Source organism: Budorcas taxicolor, chromosome 7, assembly GCF_023091745.1.
Source record: "Budorcas taxicolor isolate Tak-1 chromosome 7, Takin1.1, whole genome shotgun sequence".
In the NCBI taxonomy this organism is placed as follows: domain Eukaryota; kingdom Metazoa; phylum Chordata; class Mammalia; order Artiodactyla; family Bovidae; genus Budorcas; species Budorcas taxicolor.
In genome coordinates this window covers 78,411,648-78,421,579 of record NC_068916.1, presented here as the reverse complement: position 1 = coordinate 78,421,579, position 9,932 = coordinate 78,411,648, and the positions used below count along the sequence as shown (strand labels likewise).

General features: G+C 37.1%; 1 non-coding gene across 1 annotated transcript; it reads left to right on the top strand.

Moving 5' to 3' along the window:
• Window positions 1-6,808: 6,808 nt before the first annotated feature.
• On the top strand, window positions 6,809-6,880 carry TRNAC-ACA (transfer RNA cysteine (anticodon ACA)). Its single transcript has one exon. It is a non-coding gene; the product is annotated as a tRNA-Cys (tRNA).
• Window positions 6,881-9,932: the final 3,052 nt, after the last annotated feature.

The following is a 9,932-nucleotide window of genomic DNA, read 5'->3' as shown; positions in this document are numbered from 1 at the left end:
CAACTGCTGATTTTCAACACCCCTGAAAGAAGTTCAGGATGGAGAGCAGAAATGAGGCACTCTGTGCTGGAGGGCAAAACTGGCAGAACCGGTCTTCAGATAGATGCTTTCAGGAGCCGATGTTATGAACCCACTTCTCATATTTCCCCCCATCTAGAAAAGCACTAAAATCCTTCATGGTGACGACTGCTTCTTATGACTAGCAGAAAGCGTCATAAGACTAAAAGAAACCTTCTGCAAAAAAATTATGTGCTTGATTGCATGTATTCCCCTGTCACCAAAATCACATATATTTTGACATTTGCCCCTACCTCTGTGGAGCAGTTTCTCAGGGCTATCTGAAACGCTGTCTCCTGGGTGATAGTCCTCATTTTGTCCCAACTAAACCTTGGTTCACAACTCTCCTGCTGTGCAATTTTTAAGTCAACATTGTGAATAATTTCACATCAAGGAAGAGGCTAGGCTTTCCATGAAAGTCCAACAACTGTTGCCATTGAGAAGTGGATGAGTTGAAGTTGCATCAGATTTGAACTTTTCCTAATGGGATGTAGTTTAAGAGAATAGACTTTGAGATAAACAAGGATTTGAATTCCTGTTCTCTCATTTCAGTTCAGTCACTCAGTCATGTCTGACTCTTTGCAACCCTACGGATGGCAGCACACCAGGTTTCCCTGTCCATTACCAACTCCAACTCTTTTTCTCTGCTGGGTTGTTAATTTAATCTCTCTAAACTTCAGTCATGTATGGATGTGAGAGTTGGACTGTGAAGAAAGCTGAGCGCCGAAGAATTGATGCTTTTCAACTGTGGTGTTGGAGAAGACTCTTGAGAGTCCCTTGGACTGCAAGGAGATCCACCCAGTCCATTCTGAAGGAGATCAGCCCTGGGATTTCTTTGGAGGGAATGATGCTGAAGCTGAAACTCCAATACTTTGGCCACCTCATGCAAAGAGTTGACTCACTGGAAAAGACTCTGATGCTAGGAGGGATTGGGGGCAGGAGGAGAAGGGGATGACAGAGGATGAGATGGCTGGATGGCATCACTGAATCGATGGATGTGAGTCTGAGTGAACTCTGGGAGTTGGTGATGGACAGGGAGGCCTGGCATGCTGCGATTCATGAGGTCGCAAAGAGTTGGACACGACTGAGTGACTGAACTGAACTGAACTGAACTGAAGCCTCAGTTTTCTCATTGGGAAATGGAAATATTAATATCAGTTCCTCCAGATTTCTCCAAGTTTTTGAATTAACTAAGATAATTCATGTACATTTTAACCGTGGGCCGGGCACATTCTTAATAATCGTTATCCAGTAAAAGTGAGAAGAACACAAGAAAGTTAGACTTTCATATTTGTCAAACTTCATTTTGATATATTATTTTGACTATTAACTAAAATGTATCTGAGAATATAACAAAATACTATGTTGCCAAAAAAAAAAAAAAAAACCACCCCAAATGAGAATTTAACATATGTTACGGTATTATTAACTAAAGTACAGGTTTTCTTCAAATTCCATACAATTTTATGCTACTGTCCATTATTTGTCTTCATGCCTTATTCAAGATTCCACATTGTATTTAATTGTATTGAGCAGCTTCAGCTGCATGTAACAAATTCTGGTAAATTCTCTTCTCATTTTTATTCTATTACAAATATTTTCTAATTTTCCTTGTTATGGCTTCTTAATACATCATCATTTAAACTGGACATTTAACTTCCAAATACATGGAGTTTTTAAGTATCTTTGATATTAATTTCTCATTTAAATGCTTTCTTCTCTGCAATTACCTTGTGTGTTTTTTCATTCTTCTAACTTTATTCAGGCTTTCAATGGCTAAATCAAAGATCTCTTTTGGTAAATGTCACACCACATTTGAAAATATGTGGGTTATTTTCAAATATCTTGTGTTATTGATCTCTAACATAATCACACGGAGATAAGATAACAGATTTGGCATGATTTCAATACATTTAGACCATGAAAATTTTTTACTTGATCTTATGTGCCTGGACATGTTTCAGTGTCTCCTGGTTTATAGTCTATGGGAACTGAATAGAATGTGTATTCTGTTGTTGTTTGAAAACTGTATAAATCTTAATTATGTTGAATTGGTTCACAGAATTTTTCAGGTCTACTATATCCTTCAACTTCTGTGTATATTCATTCTATTAATTTTTGAGAGCTTGATATTGAAACTCCAACTAAAAATCAATTTATTTACTTAAAAAATTGCAATATATAGTGGAACTACATGTACATTTGTTCTTTATTTTCTAAGTGTTATCATATTTGCATAATTAAAAAAGTAAGATAACAAAATAAAATCTGTCTTATAAAGGTCTTTCATTCATATATCACCAATCACAAAAACAAATATAATAAGACTCCTTCAAATTTTTATTCCTTCCCCCAGCCTCTCTCTTGGATTCAGTGAAAGTGAAGTCGCTCAGTCATGTCCGACTCTTTGTGACCCCGTGGACTGTAGCCCACCAGGCTCCTCCGTCCATGGGATTCTCCAGGCAAGAATACTGGAGTGCGTTGCCATTTCCTTCTCCAGGGGATCTTCCCAACCCAGGGATCAAACCCTGATTGCAGGCAGGTGCTTTAACCTCTGAGCCACCAGGGAAGCCCTCTTGGGCTCAGGATCCATATTAATAACACATCTGCCCGTTTATCTTGCAGTTAGTTACATTACTTATGTTCAAAACCAAATAACTCCAGAACTTGCATGGTGGTCCAGTGGTTAAGATCACCTTTTAATGCAGGCAGCACATGTTTGCCCACATGCCCCAACTAGAAAATCCATGTACCACCAAGGAAAGAACGATCCCACCCACATGCCAGCAACTAAGGCCGAACACAGCCAAATAAATAAATATCTTAAAAAAATACCAAAACAACTAAGCACAAGTTTTTTAGAAAAGGTCTCCTTTACCATCATCAACTATTTTCTTTCTGCATTTTCTGTCTATATTAATGCCTTCATTTCCTTATGCAACTTTGCAGTTATTCCCAAATTCACCTAACCTTCCCTACCATGTATGGCCTCTCACTGATGAGACCTGAGAAATGTCTTTGAGATTCCTCTATCTCATTCGTGTGTCTCTCCATAGCTCTAGTTTTCAGTCTATCACCACGAGTACAGCAGTGATACACTGATACACACCCTTCCTGTAGGTCTCTTCCCTGCTCGAATCCCCATCACCTAAACTCGTTCTCTAAAATACAAGTTGAGTCATCTGCTTCCAGTCCCTCTAGAATTAAAAGAAAATTTCTCAGTACATACAGTATTTTATGATTCCAGATTACCTTTCCAGCTTCATTTCCTGATAAATTAAGCCCTTTCTCCTTGGCAACACAGTTATTAACGCTACACTCAACAAGCCACCTACATTGATCATTACCATGCAGTTTTTATTTCCTCCTCATGCTTCAGGATATAGTTCAAATGTTACATTCTCCCTAGACAATCCTCACCCAGCATTAAAGATGAATTCCTCCTTTGGGTCCATCACTACGTGACCCTCTGAATTTTAGTTAACTCTTCCATAAAATGGAAATAAATGATACTTGTTCAGAAGGAGGACAGTATGAGAACCAAATGGAACAATGTTTATTCAATACTGGAATATTATAAATCAATATAGAACTAGTGCTAGGCAAGGAGCCAAGAACTTTATAAATATTATCTCATTCAATCCTTAAATATTAAGCAGATACCACAAGTGAGGGAGTATGTTCCTAATAGAAAAAAAGAATAGGAGGAAAAAGACCAAAAAAACCTTTCTCATTCATATCATCTTTCATTTCTAACACTTTACTCTTCTCAAAATTGTTGCCACACATATCACTCTTTTGATCCCTCTTCTAAAAATTACACTTTATTCTAACTTAACAACACTTAATTACTCAACATCAGCTTGTCCACTATATAGCATTAGAGGCTGTTAACCAAAGACCTAAAATGATGTAGAATAAGGTTGGGTGTTGGAGTCACATCTGAAGGGTTAGACTGCATTAATTAATTATGTAAGTTAAACTTCCTCAGGAGCCTTGGGGCAAGGGATCAATTCACAGAGCACAATTCACAGAGTAGGGGGAAAATGAAAAAAAAAAATAAAAGAACCTAATTAATCATAATTAACTCTTTCGGTGATCTGATGATAACACGGTATAATAAAAGTGTTATGAATATTCTCAAAGACCATCAGGGTATCACTTGAATGCTTTCAAGAATACATCCACAGAGAACTATATTTAATATCCTATCCTATGATAAACCATAAGGGAAAATAATATTTTAAAATAATGTGTATACATATATAGATATGTATATATATATATCAATAACACAACACCGTAAATCAACTACACATAAATTTTAAAATATTGGGAAAAAACACAAAAAATAATAAAATAAAATACTGAAGGAAAACAAAAGAATGCGTTTAACACTGGACTGAGAAGTTAGCCTCTCAGGCCCAAAATTACAGACTCATTTAAACTGCATCAATATACTATAAGCATTTACTTACCCTCCACAACGGAGTCTACTATTTTCCTAATTAAATGTATTTTATCTGTATACCTTGAAATACAGTCTCTGACAAAACACATTTTCTCCCTAGTTTTTGATAGACAGCAAATCTAAAATAATTCAAAGGAAAAATGTGCTTTGTGGAAGTAGCTTATTTCATCTTGGAGACTAAATGCATTTGCAGAAAGGATTACATTTTGTTTGGCAATTTATTTTATTGACAAAACATATTTCATCACATATTCCATCACATTCAGTAGACAAATGCATGTTGTCAAATACCCTATTTTCCTCCTTTTGATGAAAAACACATATTTTTCAGATTCCACCTTTTTTTTTTTTTTTTTAATGGTGGAGTCCTACAGACAAGCTCCATTTGCTCTAATTTGGCCAGAGGTGCCTAGCTTTGGATTTTATCCAAGGTAGACGGTTTCTTCTTCCAATATATAATAAATTAACCTCATAGGGATATTAATGTCCATCTTCGCTCATAAAAGCATCAAAATTCAGTTTACATTGTAATCATTATGATAGGATTCTATTGTCTAAACATAAAACTCAAATGGTTCCCATACACTCACCAGCTACTAAAATGCAATTACCCTTTACAAGGTAACACACATACAAAGTAAATATTTAATCTAACCTATTTGTATATCTGTTTAATGTTGGTAATTCAATTATTGTCTGTCCTTTCCATATTTGCCCTCATGCCTGATATACGTATTAAATTATAAATAAGTTCTTTGAGGTCAAGAAGCAGATCTGTGTAATTTGTTCTGAGAGCACTCGGCACAGTGCTTCATGAAAACACATGCTGGATAAATTCAGGGTTGTGGCACAATAGTAATGACCTTTCCCAGCCAAAAATCTTTTTTTGCCAGAAAATTTTGCCTTTTCTAATGTCAACAGTATGTATGGTCAGTACTGTAAAAATGTCAAAGGATGCAGAGACCAACAGTCTTGACACACGTCATCCAGTTTACAATTTAATAGGAAGAGTAGGTATGAAGATAAATAATCGCAATACAGACTGGTCCAGGAAAAATGGCATTTTTGTTGGGTCCACACACAATACAAAGCCAAGAAGGACTGATACTGGCACACTGGAGGCAAATGGGATGTTTGAGAAATTGACATGAGTAGGGTGTTAATATTAAATGTCAATTTGCAAGTGAATACAATAGAGAAAGGGATTCCAGGAAAGGAAAATTGGACAATGATACAGAGGAAAGAAGTGTGTGAATAAAGCCATTATTCTGTCAATAGAGTAGATAGGGTAAAGCATGAGGGTAGGGTAAGGTACCCTACCTTTACCGTGGGGTAAAGTATGAGGTAGCCCTACAGGAGATGGAACTGAAGGTTGACAGGACTCCGAGGGGATTTATATGCCAAAGAGCTTGAAAAAGTCATAGTAAATCTTGAGGAAACCACTGATTGTTCAAACTGGTCAGATTTGCATGAAGAGTGGTTGACCTAAGAGTGTAGAGGTAATAGAGTACAACCACAAATTAGAAGCCTGTTGAATTACTCCAAGAAATATGGAGAGAGTATAAACAAAGGTAGCAGTAATATGATTAAGGAGAATGCAAGGATTCTAGAGATAACTGCATGGAAAATAAATGCGACAGCATATAAATGGCTCCCATCAATTAAAGGCAAATAGAAGGTGAAGAAGTGGAAGCAGTGACAGATTTTATTTTCTAGGGCTCCAAAATCACTGCGGAGAGTGACTGCAGCCATGAAATTAGAAGATGCTTGTTCCTTGGATGGAAAATTATAACAAAACTAGACAGTGTATTAACAAACAGAGGTATCACTTTGCCAAGAAAAGTACATAGAGTCAAAGTCGTGATTTTTCCAGCAGTCATGTACAGATGTAAGAGTTGGACTGTAAAGAAGGCTGAGTGCTGAAGAATTGATGCTTTCAAACTGTGGTGCTAGAAAAGACTCTCGAGAGTCCCTTGGACTGCAAGGAGGTCAAACTAATCAATCCTAAAGGAAATCAACTCTGAATATTTGTTGGAAGGAATGATGCTGAAGCAGAAGTTCCAACACTTTGGCCACCTGATTCAAAGAGATGACTCATTGGAAAAGACCCTGATGCTGAGAAAGATTGAAGACAAAAGAAGAAGGGGGCAGCAGAGGATGAGATGGTTACATAGCATCACCAACTCAGTGGACATAAACTCTGGAATATAATGAAGGACAGGGGGGCCTGGTGTGCTGCAGTCCATAGGGTTGCAAAGAATTGGGTACCATTTAGTGACTTCCCTGGTGGCTCAGATGGTAAAGCATCTGCCTACAATGCAGGAGACCCAGGTTAGATCCCTGGGTTGGGAAGATCCTTTGGAGAAGGAAATGGCAACCCACTCCAGTACTCTTGCCTGGAAAATCCCATGGACAGAGGAGCGTGGTAGGCTACAGTCCTTGGGGTCACAAAGAGCTGGACACAACTGAGTGACTTCACTTTCACTTTAGTGACTGAACAACAACAACAAAAAATAAAGTGTTGAGAACTAAAGTGATTTCTAGGCTTCTGCTCTGATTAAACAAAATTTGAAAACTAGATATTTATAACTTTTTAAGTTCCCTGAAAACAATCCATAGACAGAATGAGTTCAAGAACCCTTCTCAAGTCTTATTCAAAATTTCACTTACCCAGTAATCCAAGTTCACATATATAATGAGGGCTTATGTGCAAGGCTGGTCGTCTAAGCCAGAACCTATAATATTGTAAATGTATGGATTACTGAGAATATTTGTGTTCCTCAGCTTCTGAGAATTAAAAAAAAATTATCTATCCAAGTTCAAGATCTATTAAAAAATGTTTTATAAGTAGAAATAGCAGTGGATTATGAGTTAAAGGACTTAGATCCATGATGAGCTCTTATCTATCATAGGATCTTGAACTAGGAATTCAAGCTCTAGATAATTTACTTAGATTCTTGGGATATGGGACAGCCATTTCTTTCTCAGACTTAACTCATTGTCATAATGAGCATCAAATATCATAGTTGTTTATCAAATACAGAAAAGTGAAACCTTTCAGATACAAGGCAATAAAATCATAACATATTACACTATTATTATTGTGTAAGCTTTGTCAACTTTTTCAGTACCCGAGTCTTGTAATTCTAATGCTAATGACTTTATTGGCCTTCTGTAGCAGTAATTATTTCTGGCAGTACTTGATGGAAGAGATTTTTATCACACTTCAGACTTCATTGGCTAGGAACCATTTCAGCACTTCCGACTCTTTCAACCCTATATTCAGTCTATTACTAAACTCTGTCATTTATTTCTTAGAGATTTCTCTAGATTTATCCTTCATTTTATCATTGTGCCACCTGCCTATTACCCTCTTAATCTAACTAAATAACATCTCAGCTCTTCACTTTTCTAGTAGTTGCCCACTTCCCTCAGGTTGGTCCAGTCACCATATTGTTGCTAGAATAACCTTCTAATGAGGTATTAATCCAGACATTTTCCTCCCAGAGATCTCTAAGCCTATCCAACAGCCTCCCCCACCCAACACCTTGCACCATCCTCTTCCTCAGCTTTTCTTCTAACTGGTTTGTTCTCCATCCACACACTCATGAATTCTTTTCGTAGTTCTCTCTCTGTTCCCTTGCTTGCTTCCACATTCAATATCTGCCCCTCCTCCTCTGTGCTGCTTATCTAAATCTCACATACCCGACCAAGCTTATTATAAAATTTATCTCCCCACTAAACCTTAGAAAGTCTAAAACCACCCCACTTCAGAGTGATACTGTCTGAACTCACATGCCAAAGCTAGACTGAACCATACAGCCCTTAGATACATCATTTACCCAAGCAGTTAAGCATAGGAGCTCCACATCCTCTTCCTTCACTTACTATATAAATGCATTATTTCACCCCCTTTGCTTTAGTTCCCTCATCAACAAAGTCAGAAGTGCAATGGTGCCAAACTTGGGGTCCTGGCAAGGGTTATATAAACATTAGGTCACAAAATGCAGCCCACAGCAAGCAATAAATGGGAACTTTTATCGGTTGATTATTATTATGAGTCACACAAATAGCATTTCTTTTACTGATCTCTGTTTTGCCCAAAACTTTATCATAAAATGTTAGCAAGAGTGAACCAACATTTAGTGGTATAAAATATCATATTCTCTGGGTCAAGATTTTGAACAGGGCATAGGGGTTGGATTGCCTCTTTTCCATGATGTCTGCGGTCTCCACTGGGAAAACTGTGGTCTGGGGTCTGAAATCACCTTCACTTAAGTCTTACTCTTGGATTCAAATGACCTAACGGTTGAAGTCAGAGCATCCACACAGGGCCACTTCACGTGGCATGAGGTCTCACAGCATGGCAGCTGGGTTCTAAGAGTGCAAGTTTCCAAAAGTCCCAGGTGAAAGATCCAGGTGAAATCTACCTGACCTTTGCTGACCCAGCCTCAGAAGTCCATTGCTTACAAGTGAGTCATTAAAACCTTCCCTAATTCAGGGGATGGAAAATAGACTTGACTTTTTCCTGAAGGAGTGGCAAGGCCACACTGCAGAAGAGAATGTGGGATAGGGGATATCCCTCCTGCCTCTGTCTTTGGAAAATACAATCTCCCAGCAAGGGATACTATGTAAAACTCACTACTTATTTAAGACTCAGTTTGGTCATACATAAATAATAGTATAATCCTGTCTGGAACATAGTTGGTATTCCATAATTAATTACTGAACAGGCAAATAAACAAGTCCACATTAGTTTTATGTTGAATTAGACCAGAGGCACCTTGAAGGCAGGAATTACACCGTATATTTTTTCTACACACCAAACAAAGCCAAAAAAGTTAAGTTATTCTTAAGGTAGAATAATTATTCTATTATGATTACTGTGAAGAATATAATATAAATCCTGAATTCATTAACATTAAATATTAGAAGGTTATCTAAAATTTTAAGCAAGGAGAGATAATCTCTGTAGTTTGGTTACAGGGTCGATAAATTTCAGTTATTTTTATTTTCCTGGGATCATATATTTAAAAAATGATGCAACTGATACCTAAACATATGTCTCCAGAACTTCAGCATTACTTTTCTCAATATAAACTAATTAAAGATGAATAACTGTAATTACTGCCTTTTTAATCCTTTCCTTTTCGTGTTGAATTTGTGTCACCTTGTAGTATTTAGATCGTGTTCTATTTGCTCTGATTCAGATTCTGAGTCATCAAAATGTTTGAAATAGGTCTGAAAATAGCCTGAATTAATTCTCTGGATGGCTGTTTATAACAGATATACAAGGGAAGCATTTTATAATTTTAAAGGAAAACTCACTTTGTTGCCAAAAAAAAAAAAAAAAAACCACTGCGAAGTTGATTCTCAGGCACCATGTATGTTATGAGAATGTGGC